At 41.4% G+C, this 20338-nt stretch overlaps 1 long non-coding RNA gene across 1 annotated transcript in view; it reads left to right on the forward strand.

Moving 5' to 3' along the window:
- The window catches only part of LOC113903391, a 67371-nt gene that overhangs the window by 42896 nt on the left and 4137 nt on the right, over positions 1 to 20338 (forward strand). Inside the window, exon 5 of the long non-coding RNA XR_003514090.1 lies at positions 19109 to 19162. This is a non-coding gene — a long non-coding RNA (uncharacterized LOC113903391). The remainder of the gene's footprint in view (positions 1 to 19108; positions 19163 to 20338) is intronic.

A 20338-nucleotide genomic window follows, 5' to 3' on the forward strand; every position in this document is an offset into this window, starting at 1 on the left:
TATTCTTGCCTGGGAAATTCCACAGACAGAGGAAGCTGGTGGGGTACAGTCTATGGGGTCACAAAGAGTCATACATGACTGAGTGGCTAACACTTATAGGTACCAAGCTAGACATCATGTCCCCACAATTTATGAATCTTGGAACTAAAAGGTGAACACTTGGAAGAACCTGGTAGTATAAAGCTTCTCCACAAAGTCAGAGGACTTTATTATTATGTCATATAGGTACAAACAGATACACAGAAAAATATCTAGGTATTTGTATACAGGGAAATTAGGATACATGTTTCCTTGCTCTGACAAGCCCAGGAGGCAATAAGAGCCCAGCAGCACTGACTACACCCAGTGTCCAGAGTTTGGTCTCTATTAATAATACAGCACTCGTCAAAGGATCCAGGGATCTTAGAAAAATGGCTGACTCTAGGACCGGGGAAGGGAGTACATACGATGAGCCTGAGCTCAAAAGCCAAGAACACAGAGACAGTGTGAGCAAGGCAGAGGGCACAGGGACCAACTAAAATCTCTCAGTGGTGAAGTCTGAACAAAGTGCATAGCAAATTTCCATGAGTCCATACTGATGTAAACTGAATTTATAAATGGCAAAAAATAGACAAGTCTTTTGCACAAAAGATTTTTAAATCATGTGGCTCTCTGTCTTCAAGGAGGTAGAGTTTGAACTCTCTTCAGTGCGGGCTGCTTTTCTTGACTTTTGAAGAGAAAAGAATGGAAAGGAGGAAAACACTTTCCATGGAAAACTTGATACATGCGACCTCACCCAGCCCAGTGATCCAAGTCAGCACCACCAGTGATGAGTCATGTTGACAGCACGTACCCTTGATAGTTTGTGATGAAAGGGTACTTTACTTCTGGTCTTTCTCCCAAAATCTTTTATTCAGTCTAATTATGACAAAGACATTAGAAAAACTCCATTTGAATGACAGCCTACCGTGTACCCAATCAGAGCTGCTCAAGACTGTCAAGGTCATCAAAACCCAGAAAAGCCAGAAGTGTCTCAGCCAAGAGGAGCCGAAGAAAGTGTGACCAGTGAATGCAGTGGGTGAGCGTGTGGTGTCCTGGAACAGGGGAAAGACACTAGGGAAAAACTGAAATAGGGATAAAGCGTGGATGTAGGTAAAGAATAATGTATCAACTTGGTTCCATACTTGTGATAAATGTACTGTGATGTCACATACCTTCAGTAACAAGAACTGGACGTGGAGTACATGGGAACTCTAATAATCTTCACATCCCTCATGTAAATCTAAAGCTATTCAACATAAAGCTTTAAATATGGGCCTGTAAGTTAATAATAGAAAGAGAACACCTCTATATAAACAACCCTTAGACCATGTCCCGTGAATTAATCTGTATCAACACTAAGGCTTTACTGGATGCTCTGGGGTTGTTAAGCTTTGCATCACCAGAGGGATCAGAGCCTTACTTTAGGTTCCCCTGGTGGAGCAGGGTGTGAACAGAACACCGCAGGCAGCAGGAGCCAACCCTGCATTATTTTTCTTCTGTTGTGCTTTGAATCGGGATGCCTTGAAGGGACACAGACCTAACACATGGGCACACAGCAGAGGACGAACAGCGCCAGCACTAACCTCGGAGCAGGACGGGTCTTCACAGCGGCCCCCTCCCGATGCCAGTAAAGTATAGTCAATTACTTTTAAAATTGCTCCCCCACTAATGTCGACGCCCTAATGGGATCAGAACCATTACACTTCCCTTTCATCTGTTCTTACATCGTACAGAGGCGGGGGAAGAGGTATTTATGAGCTCTGAGAAACTCTGCAAATTAAAAGGATCTTGATAATGAGGTAAAAGATTCCCCTAAATCTGGGCTGCTGTGGTTTGCTTTTTGTCAATTTACAATTGACCAGAAGGGAGGAAAGTCTGGTTGTTCAAATCTTGTCTTCAAGGCACTGAGATATCTTCCTGCCATTTCTATCCCCACTTTTTTGGCAGAATGATCAAAATAAAGGGTCAGCTCCTTCAAAATCAAAGCTGTTGGACGTTCTTTGCTACCGCAGAGCAGAAGAACAGGTGACGCTCTTGTAGACACAGGACTCAATGTTAAGTGTGTGCGGTCAGCAAGCTGTCCTTGACTTCACTGAGTCCATGTGCGATGTGTAAAGGGGTGCACCATCTCAGCAGGGATTCAAAATTTGGCGAATTATGAACACATCTAGTTTCTAGCTGTAGCTCAAGGTTTTCTTTAAAGGTGTGTTTCTTTAAACTTGCATTCAGGGAAGTTTAATCTTTGTCAGAATCTCAGTCAAAATGAAGTGCTATCACTTATAAATATCACCAATCATACAAGAGTGTTTAAGGTGCTATTTCAGTTAATTTTGACTGGATTCACAACTGACCTTGAATGCTTTTTAAAAACTCGAATGCAGACAGGAGAGGGAAAAAAAAATCGACTGTCATTCCAGATTCCTGCCTGTTAAAGAAAAAAAAAAAAAAGCTAAACAAGGCATTGGGTCAGACCTTGCCGTGTTGGAAGTGCTGTGTCTTTCCTTGGGACACTAATGTGCTGCTGGCTGCTGCATGAGTGCGGCTCTGACAGCTGCCAGGAACCAGCAGAGAAACCACACGCTGCCGAGACTTGCAGTCGCTGAGTCTCAGAAGATCTGGGGCACAGGCATGGTGCTGACGCGGGGTCTGTAGCAGGAGGGCCCCGTGCTCCTCACTGTGATGTAGTCAGGGCAGGACCAGGGCTGTAAACATCCTGTGGCTGTCATGTACCAGCTGGTCTGACAGTGATGGGAAGGCAATGTGCATCCTGGGAGGAGCAGGACTTCATTCACCTTTTCTTGAGAAAACATTTCATACCAATCTTACACTGAGTTTTTTTTCCCCCCATATTTTCAGTCTTGTTTTCCTGCAATGTCATTTGAGGGATTAAAGTCAATGTCAATGACTTTGATGTCATTATATATTCATTGTATTTTTTGAGTAGTGATACTATTCTACAAGACTCTTTACTCCCTTTGATATCTCTGGTAGCTCAGATGGTTAAGAATCCACCTGCAATGCATAAGACCTGGGTTCAATCTCTGGGTTGGGAAGATCCCCTGGAGAATGGAATGACTACCCACTCCAGTATTCTTGCCTGGAGAATTCCATGGACAAAGGAGGCTGGCAGGTTCATGGGGTCCCAAAAGAGCTGTACATGACTGAGCAGCTAACACTTTCAGTTCACTTTTAAGTACATCTCAAGGTATTTTTCATTGATCTTTAAGATTTTTGCTTTCATACTTTCAGAATTACAAGTAATAGAACCATCACAAATACTTAAAACACTTAGGAGAAATCTTATTTTCTTTCTAAGATCCCTATGAATTCTTATGGTATGACTTTCCACTGTTCAATATGAATTTACTTAGATAATTGCAAATTACCAAGACATTGTTTTAAGTAACAAATTATTTTGCAAATATTCATTTATTACATATTAAGGGTAATTTTACACTTTGAATAAGACATGATTTTCTGAATTGGTACTACAATTGGAAGCAACAATGATCCATTTTATGACAGTAATCCTCCAATTGTTGTTGCATTTTGCTGGCACATAGAGATTAGGCTTTGTGCTAAAATAAACTAAGTCTGAGAAAACAACACAGAGAAAAATGTAAGACCACTCCACCCCCAGCACAGCTGTGGATCCCACTATCCTCACTGGGGAGCTATCAGGGCTGTGTTTCCCCAGGTCATCAATGACCAGTTTTCTATTCACCTTCATTTTCTCAGGCTGTTTCTCCACGTATGTGCCTCGTACCTTAACTTTTGTACATGGTATAAGATACTGGTCCAGTTTGTGTATTCAGTTTCTTTCATTAATGTCTTGTGGTTTTCAGTGTACAAGTCTTTCGCCTCCTTAGTTAAATTTGTTCCAGATACTCTTCTTGATGCAATTGTAACGGGATTGTTTCTTTCTTTTTTTTTTTTTTGGTGTTTATTTATTTATTTTTTAATTTAAATTTATCCATTTTAATTAGAGGCTAATTACTTTACAATATTGTATTGGTTTTGCCATACATCAACATAAATCCGCCACGGGTGTACATGTGTTCCCAATCCTGAACCTCCCTCCCACCTCCCTCCCCGGGGGGCGGGGAATGATTTGGGAGAATGGCATTGAAACATGTATAATATCATATAAGAAATGAATCGCCAGTCCAGGTTTGATGCAGGATACAGGATGCTTGGGGCTGGTGCACTGGGATGACCCAGAGGGATTGTTTCTTAATTTTGTTCCAATGGTTCTTTACTAGTATGTAGAAAAGCAACAGGTTTTTGCATAATGATTTTTGTATTCTGCAGCTTTACTAAATTTTATTCTAAGAGCTTTTGGAGGTTTTTAGGGGTTTCTGTATTTTTGTTGTTCAGTCACTAAGTCATGTCTGATTCCGTGACCCCATGGACTGTAGCACTCCAGGCTCCTCTGTCCTTCAATATCTCCCGGAGTTTGCTCAAATTCATGTCTGTTGAGTTGGTGATGCTATCTAACCATCATTCTCTGCTGCCCCTTTCTCTTGCCTCAAGTCTTTCCCAGCATCAGAATCTTTTCCAGTGAGTTGGTTCTTCTCATCAGATGGACAAAAGTGTTGGAGCTTCAGCTTTAGCATCAGTCCTTCCAATGAATATTCAGGGTTAATTTCTTTTAGGATTGACTGGTTTAATCTCTTTGCTCGCTGAGGTACTCTCAAGAGCTTTCTCCAGTAGCACAGTTAGAAAGCATTAATTCTTCAGTGCTCAGTCTTCTCTATGGACCAACTCTCACAGCTATGTATGACTATGGAAAACCCGTAACTTTGACTAGATGGACCTTTGTTGGCAAAGTGATGTCTCTGCTTTTTAATACATCTGCAAACAGTGACAGTTTTGCTTCCTTTTTTTTTCAATTTTAATGTCTGTTTTTCTTAATTGCACTGGCTAGGACTTCCAATACTCAGTCTAATAAGACTGGAGAGAATGGGCATTCTTGTCTTGCTCCTGATCAGCTATAAACATTTCACTGAGTGTGAGGTTAGCTGTGGACTAACCAGTTTCTCTTTTTCGTTCAAATAGAGACAAAGACTCTCCAGAGCAACATACCTCCTTTAAGACCACCTTTAGCACTTTTTCTTTGAAAACATAAATTCTGTGTATAGTTCGCTCTTCCTTAGATCAGTCATTTTCATTTGATCTTTACTTTTTATTTCTTACTTACTTCTCAAATTATTTCACTTACTCTACTTGGCCCTATAAAGTAAACTTTGGGGTTATATATTCTGGATTCAAAATGTAAAAGATACAGGAAGAAATGCAGCAGAACCCTTACCATCCATGACCCCTAGCAGAACTGCTGTTCTCTATATGAAACTAATGTTTTCAGCAGCAGTTTTCTCCTATCCTTTCACTTGCATTTTATGCACATCTGAGCAATAGATATATAAAACTTTTTTTTTCTCTAATTTTATTTTATTTTTAAACTTTACATAATTGTATTAGTTTTGCCAAATATCAAAATGAATCCACCACAGGTATACATGTGTTCTGTTTACACAAATGGTAGCATATTATACATTCTTAACTTTGCTTTTCTTTTCCTTAATATGGAATATTGGAAAGCATTCTCTATCAATACCTAACCAGTTTATTCACACTTTGGTGTTTCTGAAGAGTTTTATCTACCAACCATCATTTCTTTACTAGTCTCTTGATAACCAGCATTTGGGTCATTTCTGATAATTTTCTAGCTTAGTATTGCAATGAAAATATCTCTAAATAGATCATTGAATCCTACAAGTAAAATTGCTGGCTCAAATTGTATTTGCATTTGCTGCTAATGTCTTTAGAAAATGTATTTTATTCAATTTGAATAAATCACGTTTATGATGAAAATTCAAAAGAAATAAGAAAGGCATAAAAATATAATTCTGCTTCATAACCTATTTCAGCAGTACCTCAGTTTTCTCTCTAGAGATAATCAATATCAGGTTATTATATCCTTTCAGAGATATTGTCTATAAAGAGCAGAGTTTAATCTTATTGGGGTATATTTGCATATTCTTCTGTATTCCATGGAGATCAGAATGCTCTTACCAACAAGGTGATTAACAACACCAAGTTTCAGGGTAACCACTGACATTCAGTGTCACCACTGAAATTCAATGTCAGGCACAGTCCAATCAAAGATCTCTGATCAGGTTAATGATTTTGTAATTTCCAGTTGTCATTGGAAGGAAACACAGTTATGGATGCCAGTCACTACCATGCTCCTGGTCAGAGATTTTCAGTCTCATTCCGATTTAGAGTAATTGCCCTCTGCACTGCGCCTGTGGTAGTCATCAAAATTTGCTGCACCATCATCTTGGATTCCTCTTCGGCTCCTTCCTATATTTCCTGTTTTCTGTGAATCTTGTATGTTTCTTTCTTGGTTTATGCCCTTGTTTCGGTGAAACACATGCTCAGGTACCTTTTGATGGAAAATGCTTGGGGATTCAGTTTTTATCTCGGACAGGAGAGGAGCCCAAATCTCAGTTCAGAGGCAGCCAGGGAAGCAGGAGCTCCCTGACTCAGGGGACAGACTTGTTCTACTCAGACCCTCACCTATTGGTGGAGCATCACCCATTATGGAGGATGCTCGTTCACTTCATCCAGAAATACTCTCACAGGCTTATCTGAATCATCCTTCACCAGGTGTTCTGGGACCCTGTGGCCAGTCAGAGTGACATGTAGAATCAACCACCCTCGCCCATCTCTTTGCTTTAGCCCTTCATCCCTGACTCCAGCCATGTATGTGCTACTCCTGAACTACTCAGGGATTGTGCATTTAAATCGAGTTGGTTGTGCTGTCGTCACCACAGGCTTATAGGTGCCTGGTAGGGTCTGCTAAGTGAGCTGCTTTTTGCCATCTACTTTCCAGATTTCATACTGCTCTAAAGCTTTAGGCCCTCCTGTCTCATCTGGGAAGATTTATATCTTTATTTTAAATGGCTTTAGGACTGAGGATTTGGGAAGAGGATTTCTAGACACCATGAATCTGTTTCCACTGTCTTAACCTAGAATTGTTCTTTACTTAATAAAATACAGTTAAGTTGCTTATTCAAATTACTAAGTACATAACTTGTAATAATATCTGTGCAGAGCGTGCTCAATAGATATTTGACTAATAGAATTTTCACATGTGTGCAAACATTCATTAACACAAATACATTTGAATTGTGTGTGCCCACATCCATATATGAATATTAATGTGTTTGAATATATATATACTTAATATTATCCCTATACGTCAGCTGGTAGGTATTTTTGCCTTTATTCCCTTTGAAGGCCGAAATGCTGTAAAAGTATGTTTGAGTAGTCATAAATTTTTTAAAATCCCGTTAAGAAAGAACTCTGGGTCTTTTCAGTTAGAATTGGTAAATCTCAGGATGTACTTTAATCCTTTAGTTCTTATATGAATCATCGCACATTCCCTCAAATGTCTACTCAAGTGCCTCATTCTATCTCAAGAAACCACAAGGTATCTTGTTAGTCAAGAAAAGGCTTTAGCCTAAGTATAATATTGATAGCCATGTGTCCTCTGATTCTGTGGGTTTGTGGTTTGAAATATGGCTGTTGTAGCGTTGGTGATTGTTAAGCATTCCGCATTTGTGGTTTCGAGTACTGGCCTGGTAAAGACTGTGTACATCTTCCTGTGGTTAAGCCTCTACGTGGGCTGTGGGACCTTAAGGTGTAAGACTCCATGCCAGCACTTATGGAATTTCCTTCTTTTGTGTGTTAACGTGTTAACCTCAGGTTTCCCGTCCCGAGTCAGGTTGAGATACCTGGCGAGGCTCCTTGTTCTTGCCTGCCTTGCTTTGAGGCCACCTTGCTTTTGTTTCTTGTGTGGAGAATTTCTGCAGTGGCTCCTTTTTTGGAGTCTGTTGATTGTAGACTCTTACTCTGAATCCTTTGACGACTGTCAAAACACATTTGTGTCAAGGTTTTAATCCCTGTCATGATTTGAGAAGCCTTGATTAGTTCACTCTGAAGACTTTCTTTTCATAATGAGAGCATTTCTTAGCATCTTGACCTTTCAGATCACTCATCTCAAGGCTGATACATCAGAACTTTCTTTTAATGAACGTACAGTTGGGATTACTTCTATTTATGCTCGAAAACACTTCTGGTGACTTATTTTTCTCATTAGTTTTTACACTCAGATGGTAAAAAATAATTACTTACAATTTTATCATCGATACATCAGGATTGATTTTGTAGATGAATAGCATGTAATGCTTTATGTATTTAGAGGACACAAACTAAGTTCTGAAGCATGATAGAATTAATGTTCAACAACTTAACATGCAACTTGAGAAGTAACCTGTTAACTTTGCCATATAAGCTACTGTCTACTCCTGCCAGACCTGAAGGGAGCCACTCTCCTGGGTTGCTTCTTTCCTTCATTTTTTAGTTTTATCAAAGTATGTATTCCTAAACACCATGTTTTACACTTTTGCACCATAGTTTTGCACTTTTGACCTTATATAAATAGCATTATGCTGTGTGCAGTCTTACATTTTTATTTTCCACTCTATGTCATTCTTCTGTGATTTATCTCCTTTTCTCTGTATAGCTGTGGTTCATTTACTCCCACTGCTGTGTAATATTCTATCATGTGAGCACACCGTATTTTATTTATCCATTTCCAGTTAATAGACGTCTCCATCATGTACAGTCTCTGGCTGTTATCAGCTGCAGTGCTCCTAAGTACATTTTGCTGTGCTTGTGTGTGACCTTTCGCTGGGGAGGAGGTGGGGGACTGCATTGCTGGAGAGCATGTTGTAGGTGTTCAAGTTTGAAATGCTTCCAAGTTATTGTCCAGGGTGTTGTCAACTTCTTCACTAGTAGATTTAAAAATTTCAGTTAGCTGTTTTTCTCACCTACAGTGAGTGTGGTCATGCTTTACTGTTCTTGCCAAATTCTTCAAATTCTTGCCCACCTGTAATTCCTCAGTGAAGCAGTGCCAAGGGCCAATATGGTCAGTTACTATTCTTGCCAAACTCATGTGAATGACCAGATCAAGGTTACTGAAACTTGGCTTAATTTGCAAACAAAGTAGTCTTATCTTCTATAAAACTCAGGTTGATTATAGAGAAATTTTTTCCCTGATATCTTTATGGACATCAGATTCTAGTGCTATTAATTTTTTCTGGTTTTGTTTTCTATTTGTAAACTAACTGAATCCTGAATCCTTAGTTTCTCCAATATTTGAATACAACTCTCCAAACTAACGTTTCCAATTTTTTCCCACCATTCTGACTTGAAATCAGGGAGAACCAAGACTGTCTTCTTCCTAAAACCCTGCAAAATAAATTTGCTGTCCCCTGCAGATAAACCACCATGGCATCTCACATATGGACAGACTTCTGTCTGCTGCTGTGCAGCCTGTAAGGTCATCACAGACATCCTGACTGCAAAGCACAGCACCTGTCAGATTGCCTCTCCTCCCTTCACTCCATCTGAAGATGCTTCTAGCCAACATCTAGGACTTTTCTAGACTAGTTGGATGCAGAGCTAGAAAACTGGGATTAGTCTACTTCAGTTATTATTTGGCTTTTGGTGGTGGTTTCTACAGAAATGCCTACTTGCTTGCATAGAATCAGCCTGTGCATCACCACCCCCCGTAATGAGTTTAACTAACCTGACCTCTTGTAGGGAGAAGGAGGGTGGTCCAAGAAGATGGAGGAATCTACTAAGTCAGTCTTTCGCCTTTACCTTTGGGAAATTTCAAAGATGGGAGCAGGGGTAGCAGAACACGCCACCTCAAAATGTGGATTTTTCTGAGCTGAAGGCAGTTGAGACCCAGCAGACTTGGGTCTTAGCTCACCCTTTGTCATCCAGAAGAACGTGGATGGGAGCCTGTACCAGGAAGAGAGTTACCTTTTATATCTGAAAGACATATCTGCACGACAGGCCAGACATTTACCAAAAATCTGTTCATCCTCTGAAAATCATCACCTCTTTGAGCTCTCAGCCCCTCCCACCCTGCTTAACTCCAGATGGTATAGACTAGCCTGTGAGCCTGGTACCTGTATGGGGCTCCTATGTGTGCGAGCTTTGTCTTTCTCCTGTTGATCTATCTTATCTCAATTCAATCATTAGATCAGCTAAAGCATCTGGGAGGGAAGAAGGCCCTACACCCTCTGAAATTTATACATCAGTTTACCCTGCAAAGTGATGATATTGGGACATGATTGGGTCAGGAGGGTGGATCCCTCAGGACTGGGTTAGTGTTCTTATAAGACAAGCTAGAGATGCTCTCTCCCCCTCCTGCCATGTGATGACCCAGTGACAGGGACATCGTCTCTGAACCAGGCAGGGTGGTCTCACCAGACATGACTCTACCTACGCCTTGATTCTAGAATTCCAGCCTCCGGAACCAAGAGGTGTTGGTGTCTATTGTTCCTAAGCCCCCAGCATGTGGGACTCTGTTATAACAACCAGATTGGAATAAAACTCTAAGAAACTGATAATTAGTCCAATGAGTAGAAATTAGGTCATTTGATTAAGGGGTCCAGATCATACGTTTTCAGGGCTTCCCTGGTGACTCAGATAGTAAGGAATCTGCCTGAAATATGAGAGACTCAGGTTTGATCCCTGAGTAGGAAAGATCCCCTAGAGAAGGGAATGGCTGCCCATTCCTGTATTCTTACCTGGAGAAATCCTATGGACAGAGGACCCTGGTGGGCTGCAGTCCATGGGGTCCCAAAGAGACGGACATGACTGAGCAACTGAGCATGCACACACACAAATTTGAATTACCATTTAAATATTAAAAAAAAATTATCTGCTATTTTCTTCTTTTGTATACTTAGATATGTGATGTTAAGTTGTCCTGTGTTTCACTTTCCTTATTTATGAAGTTGTGGGCATCTCTAAATGGTCGGGTAGAGGAAAGCACCAGGGCTCCTGATGCACAGCAGGCAATGAGTCAGACCTCGCCACTACAGTTGGCATGACTTCAGTGCCAACACTGAAGGGCATACATCTGCTCCCTGACTTACGTTAATGCAGAGCTGGCGCCTGAGAACCAGCAACTGGTAGCATAATCAACGTTAGCACACAGGAAGGAAGCAGGCCTCAGATTTTGTTTCTGACCAAACTTCTATCTTGTTTATTTATTTATTTCAAAAGCTAATATTCTCTGGATCCTGTACAGTGTAAGATGTGGTGCTCATTGGGCTGCAATGGGGCTTCATGTAGAAATATGATTATGTAGTTGAACTAACCACACAAAGGAAGCTGTCAGAGCCACCTCGTCTAACACCACAGCAGCCGTGTGCATTAGCCAGAATCTTTTTATAATGATACTTTAATTTTTATTTTTGCATTTTTCTTTAAACTTTTTATTTTGTATTGGGGTACTGCTGATTAACAATGGTGTTATAGTCTCAGGTGAACAGCAAAGGGACTCAGCCATATATGTGTGTATGCGTGTGCTTGGTCATGTCAGACTCTTTGCGACCCCATGGACTGTAGCCTTCCCAACCCAGGGTTTGAACCTGTGTCTCCTGCATTGCAGGTGAGTTCTTTACTGCCAAGCCACCAGGGAAGCCAGTTAGCCATACATATACATGTATCCAGTCTCCCCAAATATCCCCTCCTATCCAGCCTGCCACCTAACACTGGCAGTTTCCTGTGCTGTATAGTAGGTTCTTGTTGGTTACTCATTTTAAATATAGCAATGTGTACATGACAATCCCAAGCTCTTCAATTATCCCTTTCCCCTGTAAGTATCTTGGATTATGAAATCAGGTGCTGAGGACAGCCAGTCTCCAGGCTGTAAGCCACAGACAATCACTTCCTGGCTTCATTTCTACACTTTTTCTGTTAAAATCTCACCCCTGATTCCTGACAGCAAAGTGCTCCTGCCCACTTCCAGTTTGGTGCTGCCGGATTCCAATCAATTTTTGCTCAAATAAACTCTTAAATTTTTTAATATACCTCAGTTTGTGTTTTAAGATTTAGTAATACTGAAACTTTGGCAATGGCTAATCAATATTTTAGCTGCCTCAGGGTCCAAGGCAGCTCTTAGAGATAAGAAGACCTGAGCACTCGGGTCAATCAAAAGTGGAAAAAAATACAAAACATGGGGAAAAAGCAATATTTCAGCCACTATAGAAGTGCTGGCTTAATTCATTTAAACTTAAAAAGGATTTCAGTTTTACCATGACTTAAAATGGCATCTAAAGATACTCTCTGCATGTATTTTTGTGATTATTGTCAAACATTGTCTGCCATTTATTTTAAAAGCCAACATTTACATGTCAATATAAAGTTTCCTAAATGCTCTGCACTTTTAATTGCCTCATTAATGTACTTTCATTTACTTTTTACCTAATTGTCAATATTTTTAGAAGATAAATACAGGCCAGTGTGTGGATTTCATATGGATTTTGAGTTTTATGTTCTAGTTATAGAAACGGGGTAACTGGGAGGATGAAGGCTGTTTCAGGGGAATAAGTTTGAAGAGTCAGGAAAGCAACAGAACAAGAAGATGGAGGCCAGGGTGCCCTTGAGCAAAGCCAGGAGGGCACCAGTTCCTGGATCAGGGCTGAGCTGTTGCAAAGGAGCCTGACCTAGGGCAGGAAGGGGTGGGTCCTGATAACGTGCTTTGGCATAGAAGGATTACTATATGATAGGGCTTTCATGGTGGCTCAGATGGTAAAGAATCTGCCTGCAATGCAGGAGACCTGGATTCAATTCCTGGGTCAGGAAGATCCCCTGGGGAAGGGAATGGCAGCTCACTCCAGAATTCTTGCCTGGAGAACTCCATAGCAGGCTACAGTCTGTGGGGTTGCAAAGAGTCAGCTACAACTGAGCAACTAACACTTTCACTTTCATCACTACCATCACTCCAAAACAGATCTTTATAGAAATACCAGACACCCTGTTTCTTACAAACTTGGGTTTTTCACCTGCTTACTTTCCCCCTCACTTGAGGTTTCACACCATCCTGTGAGATCCCATTTGCGTACTGGCTCATCACTATATTGATGATTCAATTTGCATGTGTATGAACATCTCAAAATTCTTATGAGTAATGCTCAAAATTCTCTAAGTGAGGCTTCAACAGTATGTGAACCTAGAACTCACAGATGTTCAAGATGGATGTATAAAAGGCAGAGGAACCAGAGATCAAATTGCCAACATATGTTACATCACAGAAAAAGCAAGAGAATTTCAGAAATACATCTACTTCTGCTTCATTGACTACACTAAAGCCTTTGTGTGGATCACAAAAAATGTGGAAAATTCTTCAAGAGATGGGAATACTAGACCACCTTACCTGTCTCCTGAGCAACCTGTATGCAGGTCAAGAAGCAACAGTTAGAACTGGACATGGAACAACAGACTGGTTCCAAATTGGGAAAGGAGTACGTCAAGGCTGTATATTGTGACCTTGCATATTTAACTTATAGGCAGAGTACATCATGTGAAATGCCAGGCTGGATGAAGCACAAGCTGGAGTCAAGATTGTGGGGAGAAATAACAATAACCTCAGATAAGCAGATGACACCACCCTAATGACAGAAAGTGAAGAAGAACTAAAGAGCCTCTTGATAAAAGTTAGAGAGGAGAGTGAAGAAGTTGGCTTAAAACTTAATATTCAGAAAACTAAGATCATGGCATCACTTCATGGCAAATAGATGGGGAAACAATGGAAACAGTGAGAGACTTTATTTTGGGGGGCTCCAAAATCACTGCAGATGGTGACTGTAGCCATGAAATTAAAGATACTTGCTCCTTGGAAGAAAAGCTATGATAAACCTAGACAGCATAATAAAAAGCAGAGATATTACTTTGCCAACAAAGTTCTATCTAGTCAAAGGTATGGTTTTTCCAGTAGTCATATATGGATGAGAGAGTTGGACCATAAAGAAGGCTGAGTGCCAAGGAATTGATGCTTTTGAACTGTGGTGTTGGAGAAGACTCTTGAGAGTCCCTTGGACTGCAAGGAGATCCAACCAGTCAATCCTAAAGGAAATCAGTCTTGAATATTGATTGGCAGGACTGATGCTGAAACTGAAGCTCCAATACTCTGGCCACCTGATATGAAGACCTGATTCCTTGGAAAAGACCCTGATGTTGAGAAAGATTGAGGGCGGGAGGAGAAGGGGATGACAGAGGATGAGATGGTTGGATGGCATCACCGACTTGATGGACGTGAGTTTAAGTATGCTCCAGGAGTTGGTGATGGACAGGGAGGCCTGGTATGCTGTAGTCCATGGGGTCGAAAATAGTTGGACATGACTGAGTGACTGAACAGCAACAACAAAATGAGAATCCCCATCTCCAAGTAATCATTTAGAGTCAGATCCACATGACTTAAATCCCCCATGTTGTGAGAAGTTAAATTCTCGGTGGAGAAAAGTCACGTTGTTGTCTCTGGATCCTCGTGCTGTCTTGGAATGTGTCCTATTTCCGTATCTTCCCAGGAGAGCCACAGGGAAGGAGCAGGAACGCCACACCAGGCACGTCCGGGGGACGGTGCATGTTGGTCAGGACTCCAGCCTCTCCAGTGACTCTCGGGAGCTTAAATGGTGGCTCTTCTTTAAACAGAGCTGTTTCTTTTTCTAAGGCCCCACCATCCTTCAGGTAATTGATGTATTTGAGACGTTAATGGGCTAGTGTCACACGGAGAGGGTAGTGACTGGCGCTCCAGAGAACCGTTGTCCCCATTCCCGGGTGGAAACCTGTGTGTGGTTCGATGTGGCATCTGCCAGCAGAACGTGCTTTGTTCTGTGAGGGGGCAGGGTGAGGGACAGGCTCTGGGAGAATCCTGATTTAATTTCCCCAGACCTCCAAAGGAGAGAGGGAAGGACTTGGCTCCCTCATCTGTGTGCTTCACCTCTTTATGGCAGGTCTCTGCCACATTCCAATTATGACTTCACTGCGTTGTCGATCAAGTGTGAAAGTGCCTCTGTCGGAGAAGAGCCCTTTGGATGCAAAGAAAGTTAAGCCAGAGAGTAATTAGAAGCACAGGTTTGGTGTAGTTTTTTCTGTTTTCAAGGGCGATAAAGACCAATTACCTTCAGAACAACTGGATGTGTGTCTGTGGTCCGATGTTTGCAGGTGCTTTCTCCACGAAAATTACTCTCTACTTTAGATCTATTCCTACTGAACAGTTAGGGGATTTAACTGGAAATTTTAAGAGTTAGAAATGTTTGAATATTTTAAAATGAGGACTTCTGTGGTGCTCCAGTGGTGAAGACTTTCCTTCCGATGCAGTGAGTGTAGATTCAGCTGCTGGTCAGGGAGTAGGGATCCCCTGTGCTTCCTGGCCAAAAAACCCAACACACAGAACAGAAGCAATATGGACACAAATTCAATAAAGACTTTAAAAATGATCCGTACAAGAAAAATCTTTTTTAAAAAGTTTAAAATGTATATTTGATTCAGTATTGAAACCTGAGATGAATTGTTTGACTCTGTGTCTTTGATTTTAAAACTCTGAAGTCCATTTTAATCTAGAAAATGTTTTATTGAAATAAAACCATGGATTGGAAATCACAGGAAGGAATTTCAATATGGTAAGGCATGAATGAGACTAATTGCCTTAAAGCTGGCAGGAATCTCAGGATATAAGGTAGATGGAAGGAAAAATAGCAATGCTTATTATGAAGTCAACTTACTTCCTTTAAATATGTGCTCCTGTGTATTTGATTATTTTTTTAAAAAAATCTAAAGTATAGTACATGAAACATGGTTATTTAACTTAAAATATTAATTTAAACTGATTTTGGAGGAGGAAATGGCAACCCACTTCAGTATTCTTGCCTGGAGAATTCCATGGACAGAGAAGCCTGGCAGGCTACAGTCCATGGGGTTGTGTGACTTAGCACACAGCCTTATTTTAAAACTTTAAAACAACAGACGCAAAGCATGACCTTCCCGGAGGAGGAGCCTGTGTGTGGATGGTGACGACAACCTGGCCATCAATGTGGCTGGTTATTTTTATTTCATTGTCAGACACGTCCTGGGCCCTTCTGTGTCTTCCTGGCTCTCCGAGCACTCTCTGAGCATCAGCGCCCTCTCCTTGCTGCACCACTGTGAGGTGAGCACAGCCCGGACCCTTGTATGGACGTGGAGGCTGAAGGACTGCGCGCTTAGGTAGCTTCCTGAAGCTGCCGGCTAGAGTAGAGACAGCCTTGGACATGCACCAGGGCCCCTGGTTCCAGGTTTCCTGCTCCTCACACCCTATGTCAGTCACGTGCTCGTGCACACAGACCCACTCATGCAGAGGAGGTAGCACCACCGCTTCCATCACACAGACTGTGTAGACCTGGCCTCAGTTGCTTCAAATCTCTGATAACCATGACATCTCAGAATCTAAGCTGTTTCATAGGAGAAGTGATGGAACTCATAGCATCTCCTTCCTGTATGTGGTACCCATTCGTACTCCAAAACTCAACGCGGGCTGTTACCCATGTCAGTGGGGACTTCATATTCCCACTGAACCTCAGTTCACTTCATCACCAGTGTATGTGGACAAGAGAACAGAATTGACCAGCAGATAAGAAGATTGAATAGAAATGGTCAGGTCTGGGGGATGACAGCCGGAACCCAGCGGCTGTTCCCGATGTTCATCGTGTGCCCCCTGCACCCATCACAGGAGCGAGCTCAGGTGTCTCCAGTTCTCACAGGCCCTGTCATTCTCCCATTGTTTCCCAATCAGTAATTTGTGAGCATGCTGCTGCTGCTAAGTTGCTTCAGTCGTGTCTGACTCTGTGCGACCCCATAGACGGCAGCCCACCAGGCTCCCCCATCCCTGGGATACTCCAGGCAAGAACACTGGAGTGGGTTGCCATTTCCTTCTCCAATGCATGAAAGTGAAAAGTGAAAGTGAAGTCGCTCAGTCGTGTCTGACTCCTAGTGACCCCATGGACTGCAGCCCACCAGGCTCCTCCATCCATGGGATTTTCCAGGCAAGAGTACTGGAGTGGGGTGCCATTGCCTTCTCCATTGTGAGGATACATGCCTTAACTTTTAATCTTTTTCGACATTTTTTGACCCAGCCTGTGTTTGTGTTTTCTCACCATAAATCATCCTTCTCTAAGGGGAGCTTCTCACCAGTCAAGGTCTCATTGCATTTTCACTCCCCACGGTTCCTCCAATTTCCTAGGATTAGAGCTGGAATCGCCTGAGACCATGTAGACAGTTCAATAAACTGCTTAAAAAAACAACCCTGCCCTTCCCTTACGATCTGCTTCCTGGCCTTCATTTCTGCACGGCTGTTATCCCAATCAATACTGGTATCTCAGTAATTAAAGGCTCCCGGGTTTAGAGTGCAGGCCTTCCTTTAGGACCCCCTTATCTGCAGAAACACTGCCGGACACGTTTGCTTCAACTGTCCTTGACTTCTACGGCCATGGTCAACAATTACATAGCTGTTTTTTATCCCAAATTGACTGCTCTGTCGGGTGGACTGTTTAAATGGTTTTTGCTCATACAATCATTACTACGGCCCACCCTAATAATATCTGACAGTGCCATTTGGTTTGCATTTCTTATCTTAGTGCTGAACTGAATTCCCTTCCACTCACTGTAAATCTTTTTGGGATAAATAAATACATTCCCATTGAATTATGCTTCCCTACCTGTTAGCTTTCTGATGAGTGACTCTGGAAAAGACCCTTCACAGTTTCAGAAGCTTCTGCTCTAACTCCACCTTTCTGAGGATCAATATCTTCACTAAAAATGGAAAATTCAGTAAAGCACAGGCAAGACTGAAAGCATATGAATATGTGATATTACATATATCCCAAGCATTGTAAAAATAAACTGCCTTATTTTGCGTCTGGTCAAGAAGGCCAACTCTGTAGTTACACTTAGATAATAAGGAGAAGCTGAAAAATACTCGAGATGTGTTTCCATAGACCTCCTCCACTCACTGAGGCTGGAAGCTTTGCTATAAATCATGCAAACTGGCAGTAACGTGTCTGAATCTTACAGAAGCCCAGATTCCGCTTCTGTATAATGTCTAAGGATCCACAAGCATGATAAATTGGGGAGAGGAAGTTGAGGAGCAAATGGAGAGAAATGAAACCAGAAAAGCAATGAGGTAGTAAAGGAAATGTGTAGATTTAGTCAAGACTGTCGTGTGAGGATACAAAGCCCTCAAATGTGGCTCAGTATCGGCATTGCCAAGAATTGTTCCACCTCCACCAACCATCACTATCACCCACTGCTGCCTCTAACAATATCCACCAACCTCCACTGTCACCATCAAGCATGACAAATACCAACCAACCATCACCACCAACGACCACCACTAAAACCCAACCACTACCTCCAACAGTATCTATCAACCATCACCACTACAATCAACTATGACAACTACCAACCATACCATCAACCACACCACTATCACCTGTTACCAGCCACCATCAGCTACCACCATCGGCACTAATGACACAATCAGCAACCATTGTAACCTACCATCACTACCCACAACCTCCAGCCACCATCACATGTAGGAGTTAATGGAAGATGGTGCTGGTCAGGGGACAGTCATGGGCAGTAGAAGGCCAAGGTCAGGCAGCAGAGAGATGGCCTAATTCTAACAGCCTGAGGTCAGTCCAGGGCTAACAAGGAGGACAGAGACCAAAAAATATTAGAAACAGCATAATGGAAAATTTGTAGCCCTGGTGGAAAACTGCAAGTTAAAAACACAAGTAGTCAGATTTTGCTGTGATACACCCAAAAGCAGTAGAGTCAAAAGTTAAACTGCTCCTATTCACAGATAAAGGTTCTCAGGCTGGTGAATTCTGTGACCTTCACAAAGTCACCCAAGTGGAAGTTCATACACAGACCAATGTGGCTGGCTCCATCTTGAAATCAAAAGTCTCTTCACTGCACACACTGCCTTGGCTTTGCTTTTCAATAGAAACTACCTGGATTCAACCAAGAGTTAAAATATCTTGCTCCAAGTGAATCTTGGTAAATTTTCCACTTCCATCTTCAGCAATCTAAAAACTGCTTGGATAATTGTACATAATAGTAAGGAGGAAAAAAGGGGAAAAAATCAATAAAAGATTATATAATTGTATTTCTTATCTTCCAGTGCTGAAGCTATCCATAGAAAATCTAGTTACCAGAAGACATCCACCTTGACAAGGTTAGTCTGCATTTGCGGTAGAGTAGTTTGTGATTTTTAAAGTATTATTATGATGACGAGCATCATTATGGAGTTGTAGCATGTACCTTTTAATTTGGTTGTCAAGGGAGACAGGGAGCGGTAATTAAGGCTAAAAGATAGAGAATGGAAGCCTTATTAAAGGATATATTGAAGATGGGAATTTGATCTGAGAATTAGATTATGATGAGCGTTTCTAATGCAGCTGTGGCACTCTTGAGTGACAGAGGAACTGAGCAGGCAATTACAGCGACAGGCGTCTTCCCTAATCTTTACAATCCCAAACCCACAGTCACATCCATTTAAATTAATTTTTATGAAGCCTACACATTTATAGCCTCACCAGATTGGAAATTTGTTTATTGTCCACAGGAAATAATTTTAGGGGAGAAAATAGCAGCGAGAGCCATGCTGCCTGTCCCTCTTGTCTTTTTAACTTGTAAAATTAATAATATGAGATTAATCTGAAGGTGGCTGCTTTATAAAGCTGATTGATCCTCCACAGCCAGGCATTATTATGATTATCAGTGGGAAGGTCAAAGGGAGCATGTAAAAGTCACAGCTGATTCATGAGTTCCTACACTGAGCAAAGGATTTGAAAAAAAAAAAAAACAAGGCTTGTGTTGTTCGATGTTATAAATGAGGAATCAGTCTTCCTTGCATTGCTGAAACTGAAATTTTCGGGAACGGATTTTAAACAACTTTGGACGTAGTTATTTCAAGATGTCTGTTCAGTAGAGATAGCAATAGTTCATTACCATGCATGCTGAAAACCTATTTTAAGAAGTACTTTGCTGCACAAAGATTAATTTACCACATCATATTTTTTTTCCTCCCAGTAACACTAATATAAATAATTGTTGTACCTTAAATTGGCATTATATTTTGATAGCCTAGTTTTTAATATACAAAGAACTGTTCAGCAGAACTGTTCAGAAACATGGAAACACAGACAGAAAATAGGAGACTCCGGGAGCTGCTCTCTATTTAAATCCTGTTTATTGTCCTGATGCAGTGCGGGAGCTAAAATGCTTCACCATTATAATAGTGATGGGGCCATGATGGTTTTGCAAATATGTTTCCAAAACCAACAAGAATTTTTGTTTGTGACTTAGATATGGCAACATCTGAAAACTTATCCTATTTAAAAAGTGGTCT

Source organism: Bos indicus x Bos taurus, chromosome 13 (assembly GCF_003369695.1).
Source record: "Bos indicus x Bos taurus breed Angus x Brahman F1 hybrid chromosome 13, Bos_hybrid_MaternalHap_v2.0, whole genome shotgun sequence".
NCBI classification, from domain to species: domain Eukaryota; kingdom Metazoa; phylum Chordata; class Mammalia; order Artiodactyla; family Bovidae; genus Bos; species Bos indicus x Bos taurus.